Here is a 26755-nt window from a genome sequence, read left to right as displayed (position 1 = left end):
CCTTCCCTAATTTTCTTTGGTTCTTATATTATGTGAAAGTGTGAGCATGTACATGTATGTAGTGTTGTGTCTCTTTACATAGAGTATAGGATAATCAAAGGGAGAAATTTTCAGATCTGCATACCCCAAACTACCACCAATCCCTGAGCTCTACATGTAGTTAGTTACTTGGTAAGAGAGTGAGAGAATGATTTGCTTGGGACAAAGGATAGCATCAGTGGTGATAGTGTTCAGTAGTGGTGTTAACAGATAGAATTTAAATTCTTTAAGGGACAAGACAGTTTCATTTTTAATTTTGCAATTCTAATACCCTAAACACAGATGAACGATAATGCTTGATGATTGGAAAATCTGCCCAATGGCTTGGCATTTTGAAAATTTACCCAATATGCTCTGGAAAAGTTGTTCCAACAACTAAGAGATATGGGGGGAAAGAATGAAAGTCAAGAGACCTGTTTTCAAATCCAGATTTTACTACTTATTGTGAGTGAAACTTGCTCCTTATACTCTTACTAGGTCCAAGTTTCTTCATCTGTAAAATGAGGCATTTGGAATAGTCTCTCTTTCTAGCTCCATATCCTATGATCCCAATTAGTTTCCTCTGTTCCCAACCCTGCAGCAAGACTGGGGTTAATCTGATTTAATTATGTCCAAGATGCAAGATTCCAGATTTCTGCAGCTGTCATTATTGGGAGTCAAGGTGTCATTAGCCAAGACCTGTAGAGGAGACTCAGGTGTGTTCATGACATCGCTATTCTCATCCCCATTAACTAAATATAGCCTTTGCTCAGATCATAAAGGTTCCCAGACTCCTCTGAATCACTCTCTGCCTTGCCCTGTCTGCATATGACAGAGCCGTGATTCTGATAAAACCGAAGGGTGCAGAATGTGGTCATTCCCGTTTCACTACGGGATGAGATGCCAGGCGTATTGCAGGGTGCCTCATGTGACTGTAGCATTTATGATTTCCCTGGGGGAAGATTCCATCATTTTCTGTAATTCCCTTCTCTTTGTGTCACTTTTTGGATCAGAAGAGCTTGAGGAGAAATCAGTAGGAATCATAGTTAGAGCTAGGAAGGATCTCACTTTACCTTAGTCTAAATCCTTCATTTTAACATTTTGCACATAGTCAACACTCAATAAATACTTGTTAAATGAATGAATGAATCCATGATGAAGGAACTTAAGTGCAGGAAGGTAGTTTACTCAGCATTATACTAGAAGTTGGTAAGTCAGAGAAAGGACTTCAAATTGGACATAATAGAAATTCTAAGAGAAGGGAGATATCATCAAATCTAGTCCCCTCTTTTTTTCATAACACAGAAGCACAGGGAGGTTGAATGACTTGCCTTCTATTACACAGCTTGGGTTTAAAGTGGGATTTGAATCCAGGATTTTCTCTACTGGTAATCCAAAAAAGATTTTTGGTCTGAAGCCAGAGACTCATTCTCACACAATTACTTTGTATTCATTTTGAACTTGGGCTTCTCCAGACTCAATCTTATTCTCAGAGGGCTCATCAGGCTTTGTTTGGTCAGAGAGAGGAGCTGGATGTTCAAAATTTTAATCTAACAAGTAGAAATTCCATTTGCATTCAAAAGTCTTTTCCTGGCTTCTCATCTCTCCCCCCTCCTTTCCTTTTCCTTCTATAACAAAATTTCCCCATACTTTTTTCCTAGAGAGAAATTAAGGCCAGAAATACTATTGATGGGCTGATTTTCTGGGAGGTGTCCAGTCTGTTCTAGAGCAGTCCACTCCCATACTGGTGAGGGGAGACAGGAAAGGGAGAAATAAAATAATCAATTCAATATTTTAAATTATCTAGAGTAGAAGAAATCAAACTTATACTTAAAAGGTGAAAATTTCCATAGTCCTTGCCAGTCAGTCAATCAACATTAAGTTCATGTTATACACTATGCTAGGGCTACTGTTGCCCTAGAAGATTCCATAATGTGTTTATGATATGTAACAAATAGATATAATACTATTTAAGAATACCATAATAGGGGCAAAAGATCTCTGCCCCAGGAAAATTTGAGGAAGAAGGATCACTTTTTTGTAACATGCTATTTTGACTTCATTTCATTTCATGAGGAGCTTCAGTAGTTGCCTTCCCTAATAAAACTTGGTGTTTTAGACTAAGAGGGTGATAGAAAAGGGTATCCCATCATTGAGGATTTTATAATTTATCAAAAGACACTGTAGAATCTCAGAGATAAATTTGGACTTCAGATGTACTCTAATTCTGGGCATGGACCCCACCAAAGAATCTGTACATGGATTTTAGGAAGTCAGGCTTTAGATGAGAAAAAAATTATGTTTTTTTTTTCTTCTGTAATACCAAAATGTATTTTATCTTATTCATTTAAAATATTAAATGTGTTAAAATATTTTTATTATTCTGAGACACAATCCACAGTCTTCACCAAGATTATCAAAGGGAACAAAAAAGGTTAAAAACTTCTAATCTAATTCAATTTCCTAATTTCCTCTATAGCATCTCTAACAGGTGACAATCATTCCAAGATTTTTTTAGTTATTTTTCAATCATTTCTAATTCTTTTGACCACTTTTTTGGGGATTTTATTGGCAAAGACACTGGAATAGTTTGCCATTTCCTTCTCCAGCTCATTTTCGAGGTAAAGAAATTGTGGCAAATAGAGTTAAGTAACTTGCTGAAGATCCCATAGCTAGTAAGTATGTGGTTATGAACTTGGAAAGATGAGCATTCCTGACTCCAGTCTTGGCATTCTATCCATTGTGCCTCTTAACTGCCCCATGGTCATTCAGCCTTTTCTTAAACCCAACCAGTGACAAGCTTGTTTGTTCTTACTTTTATACTGGACAGCACTGGACAACTTTACTTATTAGAATCTTTACTTGAGCTGAAATGTTCCACAGTTAATTTTTACCCATTTGTCTCCAGGTATTGTCTTTCAGGGGCAGACAAAACAATTTAAATTAAGATGAATCAAGGAACTGTATTGGGCTTGATGTCAGAATCCACACCCCCCCCCAAAAAAAGAAAAAAAAAACAAAAAAACAACTCGTCTTTAACAATTAGAGCTATTCAATGAAATGCTCAGTAGCTTTGGGAAATCCCTCTCTTCTTCCCATTGGAGATCCTCAAGATTTTGCTGGACGATCATTTTTTCAGGTAGAAGAGATCCTTGTTTATATCAAACAAACAGTTTACTGTTTATTAAGAACCTATTATGTAAAAAAAAAAAAAAAAAGAACCTATTATGTGTCAGGATTGTGACAGTTTCGGCAGCTACTATGGTGATGATATGGCCAAAAATGGTAATGGGTTGCTTTAAAAAAAATTAGAACTTCTAGAAACAGGAAGGTCATATCTAGGTCCCTTTGTATTCTGCCTTCCTCAGACCTCACCTGGGGTGCTGTATTCAATTTGGGATGCCAGGCTAAGAGAAACATTGAAAGTGATGGGTAGAGAGAATTTGAATCACTGGGGTGAGGTGTGTGTCATCTGATTTAAAAAAAAGTCCACAAATGCACAAATGTAAAGACAAAAAAAGTGAATAAGTTCAAATACCCAGCACCTAAAGTTTCATACACCCTTAAAAATACATACATGCTGAAAGTGTTCTGGTATGCACTTTTAACAATTAGTTTCTATCTCAGCATCTTAATGTGTTTTTCAAATAGCTTTCCTGTATTTATACATCTATTTATTTGATGAGCATCAACAATTGTGACATCTGAGTAGTTAAGACATGTATTCATCAATAAAACCTCCAAGTATGTGCATGTCAGTACCTCAGTCAGTTTCCCTGGGGCCTTGGACAGGTCTGGTTAATCCCCTCTGCAGTGGTACTCTAGGTCTCGAAGATAAGAGACAACAAAGGGGGTAATGAAGTATGTTGGTACCTTTGCAGCTGAGAACCCATTGACATTAAGCAGCAAGAGAAGTGGTAACAAGTTGGGACCCATTGTCAATGGCATATTGGGAAATTTTGGGAGGATTTTCTGGCAACCTTTTTTTTTTCCCCTTAATCATTGCTTTATCATAAAGGACTATCTTTCCCAGACTCATCTATAGTGTTCAACCTCGTTCCTGCTCCCAAAGTGTTATGGTATCATAGTAAGAACTGTGGACCAAGTCCCTATAGGAACATATCAAAAAGAAGCTAAAAGGCACTTCATAGAGATTAGTAGTTCAACCTCTCATTTTAGATGAGGAAGCTGAGGTCATGTGAATTGCCAAGGATCTAGTGCTAGTTTCAGAGTATCAGTTTTTAAAATTAAATTTTATTTTTTCAGTAAATAAAAATTTCTGTCCTACATCCCTACCCACTGTGTAGAAGGAAAACCTCATAATAAATATGTATTGTCAAGCAAAACAAATCCAATGAAGAATCATTGGACATATCTATAAAATGTTATGCAAAATAAATTCTGAATCCTGAGTTCATCACTTGTTAGGAGATGGGTAGCTAGAGTTGATTTGGACCCAAGATTCCTGACTCCAAATTCAGCGTTCTTTTTATGACACATAAGACATGCTCTTAGTCCAACCTCTATTAATCCTTTCTGAGCCTCAGAATCATGTATATTTATAACTGGAAAGAACGGATATCAAATCTCCTCATTTTTCAGATGAGGATACTAAGGCCCACAGAGATCTTGAAGTGAATTTTGCCTACAGTTAGGGTAAATAAGTGATAGCCATAATTTGCACTTAGACTCTAATACTGATCTAGTGCTTTTTCTGCTGGTAGAGTGGAAAGGAATATGCTTCCTTGGTTTCTGTATGAGGAATCATCACCAGAATTTAACAAACATTTATTTAAGTCTCTTCTTGCTCTGACATGTTGTGAGTTTTATGATTCTCTGGCTCCATGTTACTAATATTATTTATATTCAGTTAGCAGCATCATGTCTTCAACCTGTCCTGGAAAACTGGGCTAGTGATCCTGCTTGATTCTTAAATTACAGGATTGTCATTTTAGAGTTGAAAGAGACCTTATAGACCAATTTCCTCATTTTACAAATGAGGAAATTGAGATTCAGTGAAATGAATGATTTAAGGTGGGCATACAAGTAATGAATGAACCAGGATTCAAACCCAATGGTATCCTCACTCCAACTCTAGACTGTTTCCCACTCTTCCACATTGTCTTTTTCAGGGCAGGGCAACTCATGCCCATTTACAAAGGAGACTGCCCCTCTTCTGCCCCCCTTAGGGTTTGATGGTATTGCCTCTTCAAAGGAGTCCCCATTATCTGGGAGCCATCTGACCTTGCAATCACAAATTCTTGTGATGGCATTCTTCTGCTCTGCTGTTTATTTATAAAACACTCTTCCACTATGGGCTGAGTAAGAGGTTATTAATGTCCAGGTATAATTACTGTGCACAGGAGGGAGATGATAAACAAAAAGTATTTCTTTCCCTGAATTCCCTTTGATCTGGCTCTTTGCTGGGAAAGTAGAAATTAGGTGATATCTATCTTGGGCTCCATCTACTTGGGAGAATAAAGCGTTGCTCCTAGGTGTCCTCAAACTCAAATTGCTGCTAGTCTTCCTCAGTGGCTCTCTTTCTCTCCACCCCAGTCCTGTAAGGACAAAAGATATATAGTTGAAATAGACCCAGTGGCTTCTTTTTACAGATGAGTGGATTCAGACCTAGTGACTTTTCCAAGATAAGTTCCCACTGTATCTCATTGTCTCTCAGAACTAAGAAGGAGAGAATGAGGACTGACTGAGGTCAAGCCTCAGTAACTCTGGCTTGACCAGGGACATGGGTCAATGCTACCACAGAAACAAATACTCAGATCTAATCCAGGTTTCCATGAAATACCTCTTGTTAGGGAAGTGAAATGGAGAAATGATTTGCAAGTGCTTCAAAGATACTGGTAATTCACCCAACTTGGACATTTCTTTTACCCTTGGAAGGATATCCTTTCAGACCCTATGATCCAGAGATAGTGCAGTTAGGTGACATCCTTGGGGACTAGTTTAATCAACCAACCTCATAAAAGAGGCTGAAATAAGCTTCCCTAAAGTCCTTTATTTGGCTAATAAGAGTTCAGGATAAACTGGGTGTTTGCAGAGAACCAGCATCACTGATAAGGGACTGCCGAACTCTTTTTTTCAGGGCTGCTCATCCACCTTTGGAGACCACCTGTCATCCAGTATTCACCTGTGGCCACCCCCAGGACTCACCCTCTGGCCACACCTTTTAAACCATATCATCAGGTGGGCTAAAGCAGGGTGAAGGCAACTGACAGGTCTCAAATCCATCTGTGAGGAGATGGCTACCTCAAGCATGGGAAGATTTCCCCTGGCAGAATGGACAGAAAAGAACAATTTGTTCCAATGGCCTCGAAGACAGATAAAGCAGATGTTGTAAAGTGCTTTGAGTTTGGTCCGACTTTATCAAAGATGCCAGGGTCATCCATCCACTGCATTCCAGCCATTGCTAATTATCTTGACTTTTGTCCTGCCTCTGACTTCAATGATTCTGGAAAAGAGGGCCAGGCTAGTTTGTGCCTTGCTTCAATCCAACTAACTCACACATCAGGACATCATCTGGTGATCGATCAGACTAGTCAAGTCTTTCAGAGTTGATCATTATCACATCACTGCTGGTATTGCACACAATGATCTCCCAGTTCTTTTCACTTCACTTTGCATCAGTTCATATAGGTCTTGCCACATTTTTCTGAAACCACCCCTTTTCATCATTTCTTATAGCACGATGGTACTCTATCACAATTCATTCAACCCTTCTCCCAATCAGCCTTTGATGAGCATTCCCTTGATTTCCAAATTTTTGCTACCATAAAAAAGCTCCTTTTTATACATATAAGAACTTTTTCTTTTTCTTTAATTTCTTTGGGAGACAGGTCTTGTAGTGGTATTGGTGGATCAAAGGGTATTTAAGTTCGTTCCAAATTGTTCTCCAGAATGGTTGGCCTTGTCACTACTCTTTACCAGTAGGTCACTAGTATACCTATTTCCCCTTCATCTCTTGGAACATTTGTTACCTTTTAATGGGAGGTGGTTCCTAAGAGTTGTTTTAATTTGCATTTCTTTAATCCCCAAACTGTGTTTTGTGTTCACATATGGGGTTTTGTAACTGAACATGGGGGGGGTATGATGAAATTATGATTTATTATCAGTAAATGTTTGAGTTATATAACTATTTTATATACCTGAGGTCATATAAAAATTTCTTGAATGAAAAGTAGTCATGAGTGAAAAAAGTTTTATTAATCCCTGCTTTAATTAGTAATGATTTAGAACATCTTTTTTTTCATATGATTGTAGATAGCTTTGATTTCTTCTTCTAAAAATCTCCCTGTTTATATCTGTTTGGCCATTTCCCAGTTGGGGAATGGCTTTTATTTTTACTAGTTTGACACATATCTATACATACTCAGTATATATTTGAACTAAGAAGCTTTTATTAGAAAAACTCGCTATGATTTTTTTTTGATATTACTTCATTTCTAATGGTATCTTTTAGGAGCATGTATTTTCCCTGATTATCTCTTTTAATTAGGCCAATTTTGCTTTCCTTTTGTCTGAGATCATGATTGCTACCCCTGGTTATTTTTGTTTTTTGTTTTTTTGATTTCAGTTGAAGCATGTTAGTTTCTGCTCTAGTTTGTTAACTCTGGGTATGCCTTTCTATTTCAAGTGTGTCTCTTGTTAACAACATATTGTTGGATTCTGGTATCTAATTCATTCTGGATCTGATTCTGTTTATATCCATCCTATTCACATTCAGAGTTATGAGTCCACCATTCCATATTCATCTTTTCTTCCTCTTTTTTAAAATTTAGTCCCTCCTCAATAGTTTGTTTTGCTTCTAAACACTGCCTCCCTGAATCCACCCTCTGTTTCAGTCACCTTCTATTTCCCTATTGCATAAGTTAACATTTCTCTATACAATGTACATGTGTGTATATACATATATGTATATATGTGTGTATATAGTATTTTTCCCTCTTTGAACCAATTCCAATAAGAAGTTCAAGTATTGCCTACTTTCCCCATTTCCATTATAAAAAGCTTTTATAAAAGCTCTTCCTTGAATGCCTCTTTTATGTGAGATAATTTCCCCCATTCTATTTCTCTCTTCCTTCTTCTTCTTCTACCCTCCCTTCTCTACCTCTTTCTCATCCCTCCTTCTTTTTTTGAGATCATTCCAACATAATCAACTCACACCCATGCCCTCTGTTTACATAAAATCCTTTTAACTGCCTAAGAATGATCAAGTTCTCGGGAGTTACATGTATCATCCATATAGGAATGTAAACAGTTTAACTTTGAGTCTCTTATGATTACTCTTCTTTCATGTTTACCTTTTTATGCTTCTCTTGAGTTTTCTGTTTAAATTTCTTATGCAGTTCTAGTCTTTTCATCAGAAATTCTTTTATTTCACTAAATATCCATTTTACTTTTAGGATTACACTCAGTTTTTCTGGGTAGATTATTCTTTGTTTTAATCCTAGATTTTCTGTTTTGGGGAATATCAAATATCCTGAATTAGTCCTCTGCATCTTTGATGTGGAAACTGTTAAATCTTGTATGATTCTGCCTATGGTCTCATAATATTTGAACTGTTTCTTTCTGGCTATTTGAAGTATTTTCTCTTTGACTTGGGAACTCTGAAATTTGTCTAATAACATTCCTAGGAGTTTTCATTTGGGGATCTCTTTCAGAAGGTGATTGGTAGATTCTTTCAGTTTTTATTTTACTCTCTGGATCTAAGCTATCAGGGTAGTTTTTGAAATATGTCAACTCTTTTTTTGATCAAATAATTATCTCTCCTCAATCTATGTTTTCCATGTTAGTTGTTTTTGCATGAAATATGTTTTCTTCTATTTTAAATTTTTGACTCTATTTTATTGTTTTTTGATATCTGATGGAATGATTAGCTTCTAGTCACTCAGTTCTAATTTTTAAGTATTTTCTTCAGTGAGATTTGTTTTAGCTTCCTTTTCCATTTGGCCAATACTGCTTTTTAAAGATTTTTTTCAATGAATTTTTGTACCTACATTTTTATTTAATTTTTAAGGCATTCTTCTCTTGAGTGGATTTTTATGCCTCTTTTATCAATTGACCAATTCTGGTTTTTTTCAAGTGTGATTTTCTTTTAATATTTTATGCCTCTTTTATCAAGCTGTTAATTATCTTTTCATACTTTTCTTGCATCACTCATGTTTTTCCAATTTTCCTCTACCATTCTTATCTCTTAAGTCTTCCACCAATTTTTACTGAGTTTGGAACCTTTATTCTTTACAGCTATACATGTTAGTGCTCCTTGTTTTGGTGCTATGACCAAGGTTCCCGTTCCCTTGTGTACTCCTCCCCACTCTGGAACTACAAACCAGGACTGTGTATAGGCAATAGTTTCCAATCAGGACCAGCTGTACCAGTGCCAATAAAGAGTCCTGTGTAATCTCTTTCTTAGGAATTATATGATCCATTTACTGTCTTTGAGCTGAATGTTTCCAAAGCAGTACCTGCTGCTTATATGGGCTGGGGACAAGCCTTGACACTGGTGCTTCCTATTTCTTCTGTTGACTACTTCAAATTCTCTTAGGCCTTGCAAAATTAGACTTGAGGCATTATTTTACAGTTCTTTAGAGAGGAATGTTGGGAGAATTCAGCTGGTAGTCCTAATCCACCATCTTGGCTCATTGATCAAATCCAGATCTTACCACCACAAAGATTTCCTCTTTTCTTACTTGGCTATGAAATGAAATCAGACTGAATCTAATAAAAACTGAATAGGGATATACGTTAACCCTTATACGTGGGTTCAAGAAATACTTCATAAATTCAAAAGAGCAAAGTTGATTATGTTTGAAAAAGCTATTGATGTGTCTGTGGGTTAATAGACTGCAATTCTCTATATGAATAAACAGGAGATATGTATAACCAAGAAAGCTAATGCAAATATATAGCTGCCATTTAAGAGAGTCATAGCTTTCAGAAATAATGTTACTCCTACAGTACTATGCTCTGGTCAGACTTCTAGATTACTGTGTTCAGTTCTGGGGACCAGTGTTTATTTTTCAAAGATATTGATAAGCTTGTGAATATCCAGAGGAATGGATCCAGGATATTGAACCCATGCCATCAAAGTATTGAGCTGAAGTATTTGGTTTTCTAAGACAGCCTGGAGTAATGGTGGGGTGGGATGGAGTTGGCGAGAGTAATACTTGTGGGTGACACATATGCTTTGGAAGAGCTCATCTATTTGGCCCTAGAGGGAACAGTGACCACAAAGAGACCCATTTAGATTTGAAGTCAGGGAAGACTTTCCAAGGATGAGATCCCTCCATAAATGGAATGGGCTACTTTGGAGAGCAGTGTGTTCTCACTTGGGTTTTCATTGATGTTTTAGGTGTTGCTCTATAGTAAAGATTTCTTTTCAGGTATAGATTGAACTTGACATTGTTTTGATTCTGAAACTTTGGTATTTGATTTGGTGAATTCTTATTCCCCACCCCCAGTAATTAGCATCCTAAATTTAAATAGCTTTGACCTATTTTAATCGGGATTAATAGAATTAGAGGATTTAAAATTAGAAAAGAGATTAGAAATCTCACTTTGCAAGTGAAGAAACAGATCCAGAGAGAGAAATTAAATCTGTTCAGGGCATTATAGTTAAGTCCCAGACCCAGGATTCAAGAACCAGATTCTTTCTACTCCAAGTCCTGTGCTCTTTCACACATGGCAAGCCATTCTCAGAATGTACTTCAATGTATCTGGAAGTGTTATTTGGGACTCAGGAAGGTAGCAAGTATGAAAGGAGGCCAAGGTATAAATTTTCCAGTGGATTATCCACTGCGGGGAGTGGGGGGGGGGAGAGAGGGAAGTTGGGAACATACCTCAATTATTTGCCTGCCTATTGGTAATCTAGGTTAAATTCTGAAAGAGGGAGTTGACTATGGAAAAAAGAAGTTGGGTCCAAGTAATTTGGCTTGCCCACTTCGTTTCAAATGAATCCCACCCCCCCAAAAAAAAAGGCAGATAAAGACAAATTTTTGTTGCACAGCAGAGAACAATTTACTTGTCAGTTCATGGCTTCAGAGTTACAGTTTCCCAAGGTGGACAGAGATGCTTAGGGTGGTGATGGTGATGTTGCTATTCTTGATGTTGCATGTGTTTCTTGTTGCTGGTGTTGGTTGTTGCTTATTGTTGCTGGTGTTGCTTGGAGATCAATGTCCAAGGCTCCTCATTCCGGGGGAGGGCATGCTGGAGGGCATGCTGGAGGGCATGCAGGTGTGCAGGGAGGTATGCATGTAGGTATACATGGAGGTACACAAGGTGGTACACAAGGTGGTACACAAGGTGGTACACAAGGTGGTACACAAGGTGGTACACAGGGAGGCACACAGGGAGGCACACAGGGAGGCACACAGGGAGGCACACAGGGAGCACAGGGAGGACAGGTGGGGATACACGTGGGGATACACTTGGGGGGACAAGGGCATGCTGGGGGACAGCATTTAGGTGGACAACATGGGGCAGGACAACATTTGGGTGGACAGCATGGGGCAGGACAACATTTGGGTGGACAGCATGGGGCAGGACAACATTTGGGTGGACAACATGGGGGAGGACAAGGTTTGGGGCACGGAGGAGGGCATGGGAAACACTTGACTGGGCAGGTTGGAGCGCATTTCTCAGAGCACCGCTGAAGAAGTTTTCTCAGGCAGCTTGGTTGGCATCTGGGCTCACAACACCTGGGCTCACAGCACTTGGGCTCACAGCACTTGGGCTCGCAGCACTTGGGCTCACAGGGTTTGTTTTTGTCCTCTTCACTCGACATTTGATTTTCTTTTTCCATACACCCTAGAAATGAAGAAACATCAGACAAATATACATGTGAGGAGGACAAATTGAGAAGGCTGAGTTTTATGGTCCTATCTTTTTTCTTCTCTCACATATTGATCCCCTTTTCCCTTTAGGGCCTGGTTGAGTTTTTCTTCTGATCTAAGAGGGGAATCAAAGACCAAAAAGATCTCTATAGGAAAAAAAATTTTTTTTAGACACTCCCCACATCTTAATCCTCATTTTCTATAATAGTCCCATGCTTCAGTGGGTTGCTAAATCCCTGTTCTAACATTCCAACATGTTCCTACATTAGAACCTTTGACAATCTCAGCTTAATTCTTGGGCAATTTAATTAATAATGATAGTCAATTTTTGTCACTAGTCTATTTGTAATGATAACATAATCATAATGATAATGGCAGCACTTATCTATAACTAAGATTTGCAAAGTACTTCACATTTTAACTAATTTGATTTTCACAACCTTATAAAAATCCTGCATTATTTTCCCTCTTTTACAGACAAGGAAACTGAGGCATGTAACATTTGCGACTTATCCAGCTGGATCACTCAGCTAATTGTCTGAGGAAGGCTGATTCCAATTGGGTTCAAAAAAAATCTGTCCACTATTCTACCTTAAACCCATTTTTAGCTCATTCTTCTCATTCTTATCACCTAGCTCATCCTCTTTTCCACCTATTCCCAAATGTCTAGAAATTTGGTGTAGTAGTAGAGGGTAAAGTTAAGAGATATCAGTTATTAGTCAACAGGAATCTGGTCCTGAAATATTAACTAGGTAACTTTTCTACCATCAGTGGAAGGCAAGTATCCTAGCAGAAAGGAGAAACTGCCTTAGTGCTATGATTTGAAATTATTCTTCCTCTAAGACTGGGATTAGGGTGAAAGCACCAGTTGACCCAAACCTAGTTAAAGCCTTTGGTGGAAATTAAATGATCACATGAAGATAGTGTTGAAATGATTCTCATTAAACTATTGATATAGTCTCTAAGTTCTTTTCTAGTGCTAATATTCTATGATACAGTGATTCTTCCTTTACTTCAATTGACATGACCATGTCAGAAAATCAGGATAGGAGAAAGTTATTTGGGGAATTGTAGTTACTTTGTGTTGGTGGCCATTTTTTTGGTGGTAGAAAATTTTACTTGTCAGAGCTACAAGGGGTTCAGTTTTTACAAAAGAAATTTCTAGGGACAGCTAGTTGACACAGTGAATAAAGAGAATTGACTGAAAAGTCAGGAAGACCTGACTTCAAATCTGGTCTCAGACACTTCATACTTTACTAGCTGTGTGACCAGACACTTAATATTTTACCAGCTGTGTGACCCTGGGCTTGCCTCACCAAAAAATAAATAAATTAAATAAATAAATTAATTAATTAAAAAAATTTTTTTTAAAATCTGGCCTCAGATATTTAATACTTACTGGCAATGTAACCAGACATTTAATACTTACTAGCTGTGTGACCCTAGGGCTTGCCTCACCAAAAAAAAGAAAAAAAAATTAAAAATTAAAAAAAAATCTGGCCTCATTAAAAAAAAATGTTGACCAGACATTTAATACTTCCTAGCTGTGTGACCCTGGATTTGCCTTACCAAAAAATAAAATAAAATAAAATAAAATAAAAATTTAAAAAGTAAAAAAAAAAAATCTGACCTCAGGTACTTAATACTAGCAGAATGTGACCAGATATTTAATACTTCCTAGCTATGTGACCCTGGGCTTGCCTCACCAAAAAAGAAAGAAAGAAAAAAAGAAAAAAAATTTTTTCTTTCCCCACCTGTGACCCTTTTCTGTGGTTCCTAGTCATTTTAAATGGCCAAGTTCAGTTTATCAGTGATAGTACTTTCTAATCTATCCTGTCTCTAAAATGTATCTTTGAACTAAATTTCTTCTACTTCTAACTCATATTCAAGAAGAAAGGAACAAAGTAAGGAAGGGGAAAAAAAGGGAAGAGAGTGAAGAGAAAAAAAAAGAAATACACAAAAAAAGTACTCTAAGTATTCAGCCCCATGGGACCCTAAACTGAACAATGATAAAATATCCAAATTCTTAAAATGACTGAGAATCCAAGTTTTAGTCAGTGGGACAATATAACTTGTTAATGAAAAAAGAAAAAGTCAAAAGCACTTTCAAAGTTTCAGTGATCTGAAATATATAATTTAGTGCCAAATTTCCATTTTTTCTGGAATATTGAAGCCCAAACACAGAAGAGAAGTGTAATAGGAATGATTATTTCCAGTTGTCAAACTTCAACTTACTGTGGCTTGATGTTAATTGAACTTGACAAGTCGCCGAGTGGGAAAGATGGAAAACCTGGCTGTGCCGGGGCTGATGGAGTTACCCTCTGCTTGCTGAACTGGGATCTACGGAAAGAAATTAACTCTCGATTATGATCTCATCACTGGCATCATCAATGGTAACTATTGGGTGAATTCAGAGTTACCTGGCAAAGTCAGGCCCTTGGCCCAGCTGGAGTTGATGTCACAAGGCAAGCTGTTCAGCATATTTGGGTATGTGTGTATGTACCTATGGGGCATGTGCCCAATGATATTAGGAACTCATACATGGGGAAACTCTAATCAATTCAGATTGGCATCTTATCAGCAACTTTGAGGAAAGTTCTGATGATGTATTAATTCCTTGGTCACTCCTATTTCTTATTCCTTCTCGATCAGGAAAGGAGGGGAGAGAAGAGGGGATTTATGATTACAACATTTTCATAATTAAAAATACTTTGGAGGTCAAATAAATCCAACCCCCTCATTTTACAAAAGTGGAAAAAGAGACCCAGAAAAGTAATCAGCCCAAGATTGCAGGGATTATAGATTGTAGAGTCAGAAATCTATTCTAAGTCTGATCTTTTCACATAATCTCCTTTGAAGAACATTTGGAAAAAAGATAATTTGGGACTAGGAGACTGGGATGAGGAAGTCCAAGTTTACAAACTAGAAGTCTCTTCTTCTGGAGATACAGAATAGTCTACTAGTAGAGTGTTGGATTTGGAATCAGGAAGAGCTATGTTCAAATGCTATCTGAAATACACATTGACTATGTGGCTGTGAACAAGTCAGCTGACTTGTCTTTAGTTTCATTTGTAAAAATATTTTCTATAGTTCCTCTCTCCTAGGGTTGTTGTGGGCCTCAAAGAAGATAACACATGTAAAGTATTTTGTTTTTGGGTTTTTTTTTTTGTTGTTGTTTTTGTTTTTTGCAATCTTTATAGTGCTAAACATAGGCTACTTTTGGTTATCCTTTTATAGAGTTAATTCTCTTTATTCTCCTGTGGACCTAATTCTGGGGCTGCCCCTCCCCCATTGCCTTTTCATACATTCTTCAGTTATCTTTTTTGAATGCTAATTTTCTATGTTCTTGCCTTTGGCATCCCTGTCCCCTGGTTTAGGGGATGGGCTCCATCCCATCCACCCTCATCCTCTAGTTAACAGCATCAAGAAAATCAAATGAGCAGGAATCAGTTCATACAACAACTTTTATTTGAATTTTGAAAAAAATGGATTGTAAATCTGGCTCAGACACTTACTAGTTGGGAGAACTTGGGCTCTTAATCTCAATTTCCTTCACCTATAAAAATAAAGGGATTAGATTGTAGATAGTCTTTAAGATTCCTTCCAGCTTTTATACTTTGAAACTTTGCTCTATAAGTGTTACATATGCCACCATAGTGTGGTATATGTATATATGTGTTTGTGGGCGTATATGAGTATTTCTATGTGCAGGTAAGAGCCCCCTAATCATACAGAGGAACAGTCTCTAGATGAGAAGGGGGAATGAAAGGAAAAGGATACCAAGAAATGTCAGGGAAGAAGATTAGGGGAGAATGAAACTTTTTTTTAGGATAGTTCTCTTGTTAGACTTTCTAAACTACATTTTCTCCCTCCAAAATTTGATCCTTTTTAAGGGAAGCATAGAAAAGACAATGGAAAAGTGCCTTTTAGCCTTCCTGCATTGGGAGATAGGTGTGAATCAGGAATTTGGGGAAGGGGTTAGAGACCATGGAGTTAATAATCTGTAGAACTGGCCTCATGTTGGTCACAATAGGATTACATAATAGGAGGAGAAGGAAAGGAGCATACAAACAGGGATGTTATGTCTTTCCAATCATAGATTTCTCTATTGAGTTTGGAATTGGGGAAAATCATAGACATGGTTAGAGTGAGCAAATTGATTAAGTGAAACAAAGCCAGATGGGTAGAACATTCCTTGTTGGATCTGGTGTTTGCCTCTTCAGGAGTTGCTATTTGCTTTTATTCCAGAATATAGCATTTCCTAGGGTGGGGTAGCTTCATTTTGTGGCTTGGGGTGGAGTGCATAGTTTCATAGATGTGACCTCTTTTAGGGTAGATATTTCTGTTGAATGGGAGTGGCTGCCCAAATGGGCACTTCTATGGGCTAAGTGGCGGTGGGCACTGCTCTGAGAGCATGAATGGTGCTATTGTGAGAGCTTTGGACATGGGTGGCAGGGAGATTTGTAGTGTACCACAAGTAGTAGGGCATCTTCTTTGACTTTAAACAACCAGTAAGAAACCAAAGACAATATTTGGTACCTAAACAGTTTAAAATGCAGTAGAATCTTAAACCATATTGTGATAGAAGCACTCCAAGGCTATTGTGTTTGGAATGTACCACTTACAAGGAAATGGAGTGCACTATACTGTGCCTTGACCAGATACACTTGGAGTACTGTGGAGTACTGTATTCAGTTGTGGCCATAACATGTTATCAGTCCCTCTTGGCCTAAACAGGAACTTACTAGGGCTGTGGAGGAATCCCTTTGGACTTATGCAGAGAAGACACTCTTACAGACTCAGAGAGAACAGTGCTCAAGAAGGTGGCCTTTGTTGGGGGCTTTTAATCCATCTCCTGGGATGGCAGAAACAACAAGAAGTGCCAGTCATCTTCCCACCAAGGGAGTTCCATCTCTGGTTCCTGAAATGACTTGTCAAAGTCACTCTTTATATAGAAAATTATAGTTTGGCAATTATCCAGTAACTGATGATATCTGCCTTCCTCTCGAGGTGCCTGCCTGGTATGCTACATATATATGCACAGATTTATGTTTCATAGAAGCCTTGTCCTTCTGAAATGTCTGAAACTGGCATGAACTTTGGGGGGCAGCATGATAGAGGACCTTTTGAGGCTCAGGAAATGAAGATGGGTGGGTAGGGGAGCTTAATGCATATGCATATGAATAAGCTTCTGTCCCATTTTTAGCACTTGCTGCTTAAATATGACATCCTTTCCTTCATCCTGAGTCCCTCGATGAAGTCCAGCAGCATTCCTTCTTTATGGAGTGGGGATGGACATGGGTGGATTCATTCACTGAGACCTAGAAAGCCTCCTCCTGGTTGGTTTCTGTAATTGTCCCTGAGCTTTTCTATTGGATTACATCATAGTATTGCTCCTTAAATACTTTTTTGCTCCCCTTTGTTTGATAATCTCCTTCCTACTTCTGAACCAGAGGCCTTGTACAGGCCTGCCTACCTCTCTCCAGTTGATCCATAAGCCTTCCCATTTTCATCTTTTCCCCACTTCTGAAATCCACCCCCTTTCTTCTTCCAGAAAGTGCTCCTAAACTGCTAGGAAAGGAAGAGGTTGTTTGTTTGTTTGTTTGTTTTTTCCTCCTCAAATTCCTCCTCTTATTTCTAGTTACAACTTGCTTTGTATTTATTTGTTTATATGTTTTCTCTCCCATTAGATTGTAAGCCCCTTGGGGACAAGGAATGTCTTTTGCTTCTTTTTGAATCCCTAGCACTTGGCACAGTGCCTGTTATAGAGTAAATGCTTAACAAATAACAAATTATTTTTGCTTGATTGAGATTGGACCTTTCCAAATATTTTTCTCTTCCCCCTCACTTGATACTTTTCTGCCAAATGTACCAATTTGCTTTCCCAAGATATAATTCAGTGGACCAAATAATAATTATTAACTAATTAAAACTATTCTTAATTCCTTTGAAATGACAATTTAGTTCAATCTATGGGCATAATAAATATATTTATATTTGTGTTTCACAGAAACTTAGTCTAGTATCCTAGTGAAGAATCTAATCTAGACCCAAGACCTTGCCAACCATTGTAGTTTCTCTAGACATCAGGTGCCTTCTTAGATCTAAGCCAAGGAGCTCTAGCCCATGGCCTAAGACTTTCTCCTTTCACATTTTTCTACATTGATGTCCAATCTTTGGAATCAAGCTGTTTCAACCTTCTATCCAATGAACTAGTTTACACTCCTAGATTCAGAGGACTGTGGTACTCAAAGCCTAAGTCAGCCATTTCCTACTGTTCTACCACCATTTTTGCCAATGTTAATTATCTCTTTCTTGCCTTCCTTACTTCTCCCTTGTGTTCCAGAGTTCATAAATGCATTTTCTGATGAGTTTTTGATGAGCTGGCCACAGCTTATGTAATGACTAAATATCTTCTTCCTTCTCCCAAAAGGGAAGGGGAAGAAGTATCATGGGAGAAGTTGTTATAAAAATAATACAATTACTACCCTCTCCTGGAATAAAGGCCAATGAATTCTGATAATTATTTCATCCCCACAATTTTATGAGAGGCATTCCTTTCATTACATACCTCTAGCCCTCTTGCAAACACAAGAGGAATCTCAAGATTTAGATTTGTGAAGAGAGAAAAAGAGGACAGATTGGGGTTGGTAATGCTTTCTTTTTTATCTAATATTTGTTCATTCTTTTCATGTTTCAAGGAGCTAAATAACTTTTCATATGTTCTGAATTGATAAATAAAATATAGGTGTAGAGTGATTTAACATACATACAAATACACACATATATACATATATATGTATATACACACACATATATACATATATATGTCTATACACACATATACATATACATATACATACATACATACACACACATACACACACACACACACACACATATATATATATATGCCTGTGTGTAATGGTAGCTATCTTGGGGGGGGGGGGAGAGGAAAGAAGAAAAAAGGAAAAAAGAGAAATTTACATGATAATTTTATTATATATTGAAGAGAAATAGCAAATTATATATGATAGATTGGCAGTTTCAGTTGCAGTAATTTTTCATTATATCATTGTAGAAATGTTTATTCCAAAAATTAAAATTAAAATAAATAAAAATACAAAAACCCTAAGCTGAGTAATCTAATCTTAAGAAAATTAACTTTTAATGAAAAACATGAGTTCTTTAGAAATGGGGCCCATGGTTTTGGTAATTTTATATATTTGAACTATATTATATATTAAGTATTGTGTTATATATTTGTGCTGACCACCTAGATAATTTTAACATTAGTTGAAAAGGTTGAAAGCGTTCCTGAATCATTCTGTCCAAAACCAATCATTTTATAAGTGAAAATACTGAAATCTAGAAGACTAAAGTGATATATAGTGAAGGTCATATAGTTGGGTTTAGCTCCTCTTCCTCTAAATCTAGAATTCTTTTTTCTGGAGATTATGATGTATTATTAGATATTAGTTTTAAAAATGGCACTCAAGACATCCTGGCTCCCTCAAAACACTAAAAATGACAAGTGCTATATATTTCAGCAATGCCCGCATGGCCAAAGTATAACTTCGGGGTCACTGAGGTCATTGAGACCAAACTATATCTAAGCAGTAACCATTTCTTCAACAAGCACATTTCTCACAAGTGGTAGTCCAACTTCCACTTGACTATTCTAGAGATGAGGAACTTGATTGTCTTCTTAGATAGCCTGGTCACTTTTGGTCAGTTCCACCCATTGGAATAATTTTTTTTACCTGGTACCTAGATTTGCTTCTTTGTAACTTCCTTTCAGTGTTCATATATTTCTCTTCAATGGGTCAGTCAGAATGAATCTATTCTATCCTCTCTGAGACAGTTCTCCAACTATTTCAAGATGTAATAATAATGATACTTGGCATTTGTATAGTGTTTTAAAGTTTTCTAACTGCCTTACAAATAGATCATTTTACCACAAACATGTGAGGCAAGGGTTATCATTTCCACTTTATAAATGAGGAAATTGAGGTAGACTTAAGTGACTTGCCTAGGATCTCACTGACTCCAGGTCCAGTGCTGTGTCCACTGTGCCATATGATTGCCATATCATATTTCCCCTGAAGTCTTCTCTTCTTCAGACTACACAGTCCCACTCCCTTTAAAAGAACATTTTTGGCATTGTTTCCAAGTTTCCCTAATTGATTTCCTCTGAACATGAAACAAAAGTCAATTTTCTTCCTAGATGTGACTTTCAGAACTGAATGGATTAGATATGACCTATACAGGATACAGTTGTCATTCATTTTTTTCAATTTTGTCTGACTCCTTAGATTCCCCCACCCCTTTTTGAATTTTCTTGGCAAAGATACTGGAGTGCTTTACCATTTCCTTCTCTGGCTCATTTTATAAATAAAGAAACAGGCAGAATTAAGTGACTTGTCCGGGATCATACAGCTAGTAACAGTCTGAAATTTAATTTGAATTCAGGTTTTCCTGACACTAGTCATGGGCAATCTATTCAAAGCATTACCCAGGTGCTCAATATAGCAGGGTTATCACTTCCATCACTCTGGACATGGGACTGTTCTTCATCTATTAGCTTTGTTGGCTGCTCATGTCCCAGTGTTAACTTGTTGGATTTGTGGTTACTGTTGTCTGACCACAGTACCCATCATTTAAAAAAAAATACAAGTATATAATTTTGTATTTATTCTCACTCAATTTAATTGTATCAGATTTTCTCCATTTTTTTAGGCTGGGGAAATAATTTTGTAGCCTGATTCTGTTATCTAATGGATTAGTTATCTTTCCCATGATTCTGCAAACATGATTCTTTGGGTAACAAAATTATTTATTTGGTCTTAACTCATAGCACAGTAGCCTTTTTTTTTTTTTTTTTTTTTGGCTGAGAGCAGTTTGGGAAAGAGAACTGAAAGGTAATCTTTGCTAATGATCTAACAGTTTTACTTGGGAGGGAAGTGTTGAAATGTGTGTTGGGGTGGGGGAGAGGCTGTTTAAAGTTACCATGCTTATTAATGCCTTCTCTACATCCAGACTTTCCCCAACCTTTTTCAGGGATATTTAATGTGAGGTAAGGGTTAGACTCATTGAAATAAAAAAAGCAAGAGTTGAAAAACATCATAAAAGTTAACTATCCCAACTTTGTCCTATTACAGATGGAGAAACCAAGGCTCAGTGAGAGGAATTGCTTTGTCTAAGGTCACACATAGAAATTCAGAACTGGAAAGGATCTAATAGGACATCTATAACTCAGCCAACAAGTGGTCATCCAGCCTCCATTTGATGACGTACAAAAAGTAGGATCTCATTGACAGCCCATTGAGTTTTTTTGGACAGCTCTCCAGCTGCTGGAAAGTTTTTTTCTTCTATCAAGTCTAAATCATCATCTCTCCAGTTTTCACTAATTGACTCCTATTTCTGCCCTCTGGGGCTAAACAGAACATGTCTACTTCTTTCATGTCCCAGCCCTTTGAATATCTGAAGATAGCTATCATATTACACAGCAGCAGAACTGGAACAAGAATCTAGATTAGTTAGGAGGGACACATATATTTGCATGTGATTTACTGGTAATGATTTCTTATGGAGTTTAGCATCTATGCTTAGGCAATTTTAAAGTCAACATATATTCACTTTTAGTCATTGTCTATTAGGTTATCTCTTGTTTTTTTCTCATTCCTTTTTATTAACTATAAGTAGAAAATTCCAAGGCTATTAGCATTTTGAGACATATCTCAGAGATATGTCTATGCACCTGCTTGGTGCAGAGCTGATTGATGAAAAGACAATCTCCAACCAATTCATGAGGTTTCCAGACTATAACTCATCTTATACTTCCTTCTACTTTTTATGTATATGTAATACTTGAAAATTCACAAAGCATTTTTATATTTCCTCCTCTATTTGAGCCCCATAAGAGTTTTGTGAAATAAGGGGATGGTACACATTTTACAGTACATGGGAAGAGAAACTAAAGTTCAGAGAAGTGACTTGCCTGAAGTCCCACAAATCAAGACCTCACGAACCTGGGCATTTCAGAGCCAAATCCAGAACCCTTCTCTCTCCAGTGTGATGCTTCCAAATCTTCTGAATTCAGCATCAGTTGTTAATATTGTCTCTACAAGAGTCAGCTCCAGGACTGAGCCACCAACACAAATGCCTATGACCTTGATCTGAATGATGCACAAAGAAGAAAAAATACCAAGGAAGAAAGCAACTTCAATTTTTAAAAAAATTGATGCACAAAGGTGAACAAAACTCACTTTTTTCTTCTCATCATCCTCTCACCTATTCCATTTTCTTCTCCCTTTTATTTTTCTTTTTTTCCCCTCCTTTTCTACTCTTCTTCCCTTCATCTATTGTTTTTCTTAGTCTGACCATGTGATAGACCAGAAGAAATAATTATCTATGCAATATGGTTTAGAAAATCATCTTGCCCTCAAAATATCTACCAGACCCATAAGATTCTGTCCGTCTCAGTATCTTGAAAGACTTTTGGTTTTCAAAAAGATTCCCCTTAGTAAAAGTAATATTCAATATTTGTTTTTGTTTGGTCATGTCCTACTCTTTGAAATCTCATAGATTTGTTTGTAGAGTTATGCCATTTCCATCTCCAGTCTGCCCCCATTTTGCAGATGAGGAGTTGAGTCCAATGAGGTTAAGTGAACTTATCCAGGATCATGCAGCTAGTACATGTCTGAGGCTGAATTGGAACTCAGATCTTCCCAACTCCCACTGGTACTCTAATCATTACACTCCCTAGCTGCTGCTGTGATTATATAATTATTTTCAGTCATGTCCATTTCTCCTTGATCCTTATGTGGGTTTTCTTGGCAGTTATTACAATGTTTTGCCATTTCCTTTCCTGGATCAATTTACATATGAGGAAACTGAGGCAAACTGAGTTAAGTGACTTTCTGCCAGAGTCACACAGACAGTCTGAGGCCAGACACAAATGGCCCCCTCTCCAGAACCAGTGTTTTATCCATTGTGCCATCTAGCTGCCCACGCCACTTATTAACCAACATTTTTCTAGGGATTAGCTGACAGCTATTTGAGACATTATTCCAATAGAAATAGGAAAGAATTAGATGTGAAGAAGAGACAAAGGAGCTGCAAGGGGAAGGTTCATAATCATTGCAGACCTCACTTTATCTTTGTTTGCCTGCCAAGGCCAGTTTTGCTTCTGATCATCTCTCTCTCCTCATTCTATCTTGAATCCAGCATAAACCTTGCAAAATCTCTCTCACCTCTCTAATCATATTTTGATTAAGGATCATATCCACTTTCCTTCCAATGCACACACATTCAAGCACCTATTTAACATTTTTTAATAATAGCTTTTATTTTCAAAATATGTACAAAAATAGTTTTCAATATTCATCCTAGCAAAACCTTGTGTTCCAGATTTTTCTACCTCCCTCCCTCCCTTCAATCCCTTTCCCTAGACAGCAAGTAATCCAATATATGTTAAACATGTGCAATTCTTCAATACATATTTCCACATTTATCATGCTACATATAAAAAAATCAGATCAAAAAAGAAAAAAGTGAGAAAGATTTTAATTTCATTTGAAAATTATCTCTTCATATCTCTTGACCATTTGTCAAGTAGAAAATGCAAGCATCTATTTTTAAAAAAAATTCATCCTCTTAAAAGTGTTTATGTGTATGTATGTATCTATACACATATACAATAGATACACATACATATATAAATATATGCAGATAAAATGTTATATATGCATGTATATGTATATGTGTGCATATACTTTGCGTGTGTATGTTGTTCCTTCAATTTTGGGGAATCCAGGCAGGTCAATCTTCATTCTCCTCCCAGCTCTGCTTCTGAATTTCTGAATTTTGCCATCATTCCTTAGTTGATGTCTCACCTTGGATCTTCCCTCTGTGCCTGGGGCTTGTTCACCTTGAAACCTCCATCCTCCAAGCACAGGATTTGCACATACTAAGAGCAAGTCTTTGCCTTATAGAAGACAGCCATCTCCTTGAGGGTAAGAACTACCTAACTTTTGTCTTTATATCCTGAATGTCTACCAGAGAGCCTAAGACATAGTAGCCTCTTAGTAAAAGTTGGTTGATTGATTGATTGATTACATTTTTATATGTGTGTATTAAGCCTTCCCAAAATGACTATGAACTACTAAAGGCAAGGGTTGCTTCTGATACTTCTTTGAACACTCCCTTACCATGTTCCCTTCACTGCCACCTTCACCCCCAGTTACTGGCATAGAAATGTACCTATTCCATATCTGTTGCATAGTAATGCTATGCTGACTTGTGAAGTGTTTTGCCAACTTTAGGGAAAGGAAAGCTTTCTAGAGGAATTGGCATTTGAGCTGGATCTTAAAGGATGGGTAGAATTTTTTTCCTCTAGAAGACAAATCAAATTTGTTGCAATAATAAATGTGTTCTTAATAAATAATAGCCTGAATTCTACAAGTAATTGAAAAATACAGAAGAGATTCATAAATAAACCTCATATTTTTGGAGTTAATTGGAGTTGTGATTTTCCCACATAGTCAGGAAGTGTTAAGTGTCTGAGGCCAGATTTGAGCTCAAGTCCTCCTGACTGTAGGACTGGTGCTCTATCCACTGCACCTACTAGCTGTCCCAATCACTTTATATTTTTTAATAGAAATATCTGTAAACCAAATAGATAAGAGTTAGCTGGACTAAGTAGGTTTTCTCTCATACTCAGTGATGTTGAATCAACTTTGCTGAGGGCTTTCCAATACTTTAAAAATCTTATACACATTCACTCCAGTATGAATTTTCTGATGTTGAACAGGTTCAAGTAATTAATGAAGGCTAAGAATTCAATAGATGGGACAATTTGAAGGAGAACATTATGGCATAGAGAATGTTGGGAGTGAAAATATAAAGTCAGGTGCTAGTCAGTTTACAGTGGTCATCAGTGGTGTCATTGTGAAGAAAGCCTTTGTTGCCAAGCTAAGCTAAAAACAGCCTGTAGAGTTGGGATTTTATTCAGGAAGTTATAACAAACCAATGAAATGTTCTGAAGAGAGTCATGTATGGTTGGTTCTATGTAGAGATAAGGATTATGAGGTAACAGGTAACTCCTTCTACTAATGCAGGTCACATGTCTACAACAGAGTTGCCCTAGAACACTGAGAGTTTTAACTTAATTTAACTTTAACTTAAAACTGAGAGTTTTAAGTGCTTTACATATACATTGCTAGTAAGTGTCAGAGGTTGAACACAGATCTTCGTGGCTCAGAGATGAGTTCCCTATGTACCAACCCATTTTGTAGAAAGAATACGAACTTGAAAATTCTTGATATAACATTCCTAAAGAGGTGTCAGTGGTGGTGCAATCTCAGCGTTGGAGGTGGGAGACATGATTCATGTTGGGTATAATGAACCTCCTTAGGAAAGTATTGTGAAGCTTATTCATTTGAATTCCATTCCATTCAACAAAGGTTCCTCGTTGCTAAGAACTGAAATGAGGAAAACAAAACAATGTAAGCCCTCAAAGACCTTATGCAGTCTATTACTCAAAAAGTATGGATTTGCTGAGCACCTGCCATATGGTACCCATTCTTTTGTGAATAACTGTGGTCAGTACAAAAAAAATTACCTATTGTTAGCAAATGCCCTGGAGGAGATACAATCTAAATGGAAACATTCAAAATAACCATAAACAAAGATACCTAACCATATAATGCAGGGTATAAGAATTTGAAAGAAGTATCTGGACCAGAGATTTCAAACAGGAGTTGTCAAGAGTCCAATATGAACAGCAATCTGCCTTAGGGCAGCCCAAAACAGAATAAAATCAACTGGAAAATATTTAGCAAAATAAATAAAAATATGATAAAACATAGAGAATGCTAATTTGTGACTTTCTAAGTCATTGTGTGTCCAGCAGGGATCCTTATGTGCAATTCAGTGGCAAACTCTGTTTGAATTTAATACTCCTGATGTAGTCTAGTTGGAAATTGAAACCCAGAGAAAGGAAGTTACTCACAGGGTCATACAAATGACAGACAGAACTAGGATCCAAACTCAGGTCCTCTAATTACAAACTCATTGTTCTTTGCACAACATCACAAGTTTCTTATTCCTTTGTATCCAATAAATTGCTAAATCCAGTCTATTCTGTTTCAAATCTTCCTTTTCCCCCCCACTATCATTGCTACCATCTTTGTTCAAACCTTTTGTTAAAGCTCTTAACTATTGCAACAATGTTACTAAGTGGACTTCTTGGTTTCTTTCCCTCTTCTTTGCAATCCATCCTTCATATCATTGCCAGAGTCGAAGACAGAGTTAATTTTCTTCTTAAAAGTCTTCAAGAATGGAAATAACCTCACTCTCTACAACCTGGCTTCAAGCTATCTTTCCAGTCATTTTGCATAAAAATAAATAATCTAGGTTTCTATCTAACCAGTCTATTCATTGTTTCTCAGTCTGTTATCTGCTGTTCTCCCTTGCCTACATGCCTTTGAGCATGTTGACAGGTCTCTCTTAACCACAGTATAGATTTTAACATGCTTTCCCCACTCTAAGAAGCTGATAATGTTCATGAAATGGATCATTCTGAGAAATCAACCATTAGCATCTTCATTGTGAAATTAGTTTTGCTCCTAATAAGTTTTGTGATCTTGCTTAAGTCATCTAATCTTGCAAAGCCTCAGTTTTATTTGTTAATGAGAGCATATGGAACAAATAAGCCAAAAGTTCTTACATTTAGCCCTGTGTCTATGGTTCTATGATTTTTCAATGTGTCCTTGGCTTACAATCTTTTCAAGATGGTTTTGTTTGTTTCCCTCAAGTTATGTAATTTTTTATTTGCATAATTTAAAAAGTATACATTAAAATTATCAAAATCATTTGACCAAAAAAAG

General features: G+C 37.1%; 2 long non-coding RNA genes across 2 annotated transcripts in view; one reads left to right on the top strand and one right to left on the bottom strand.

Moving 5' to 3' along the window:
* Positions 1-26755, top strand: part of LOC141539377 (uncharacterized) — a 57619-nt gene that overhangs the window by 17357 nt on the left and 13507 nt on the right. Inside the window, exons 2-3 of the long non-coding RNA XR_012481287.1 lie at positions 21026-22117; positions 23750-23881. This is a non-coding gene — a long non-coding RNA (uncharacterized LOC141539377). The remainder of the gene's footprint in view (positions 1-21025; positions 22118-23749; positions 23882-26755) is intronic.
* On the bottom strand, positions 11025-14230 carry LOC141539376 (uncharacterized). Its single transcript, XR_012481285.1, has 2 exons — positions 14100-14230; positions 11025-11838 (listed from the first exon to the last, which is right to left on the bottom strand). It is a non-coding gene; the product is annotated as an uncharacterized LOC141539376 (long non-coding RNA).

The sequence above is a fragment of the Sminthopsis crassicaudata genome, chromosome 4, assembly GCF_048593235.1.
Source record: "Sminthopsis crassicaudata isolate SCR6 chromosome 4, ASM4859323v1, whole genome shotgun sequence".
In the NCBI taxonomy this organism is placed as follows: domain Eukaryota; kingdom Metazoa; phylum Chordata; class Mammalia; order Dasyuromorphia; family Dasyuridae; genus Sminthopsis; species Sminthopsis crassicaudata.
This window is presented reverse-complemented; position numbering and strand designations above follow the sequence as displayed.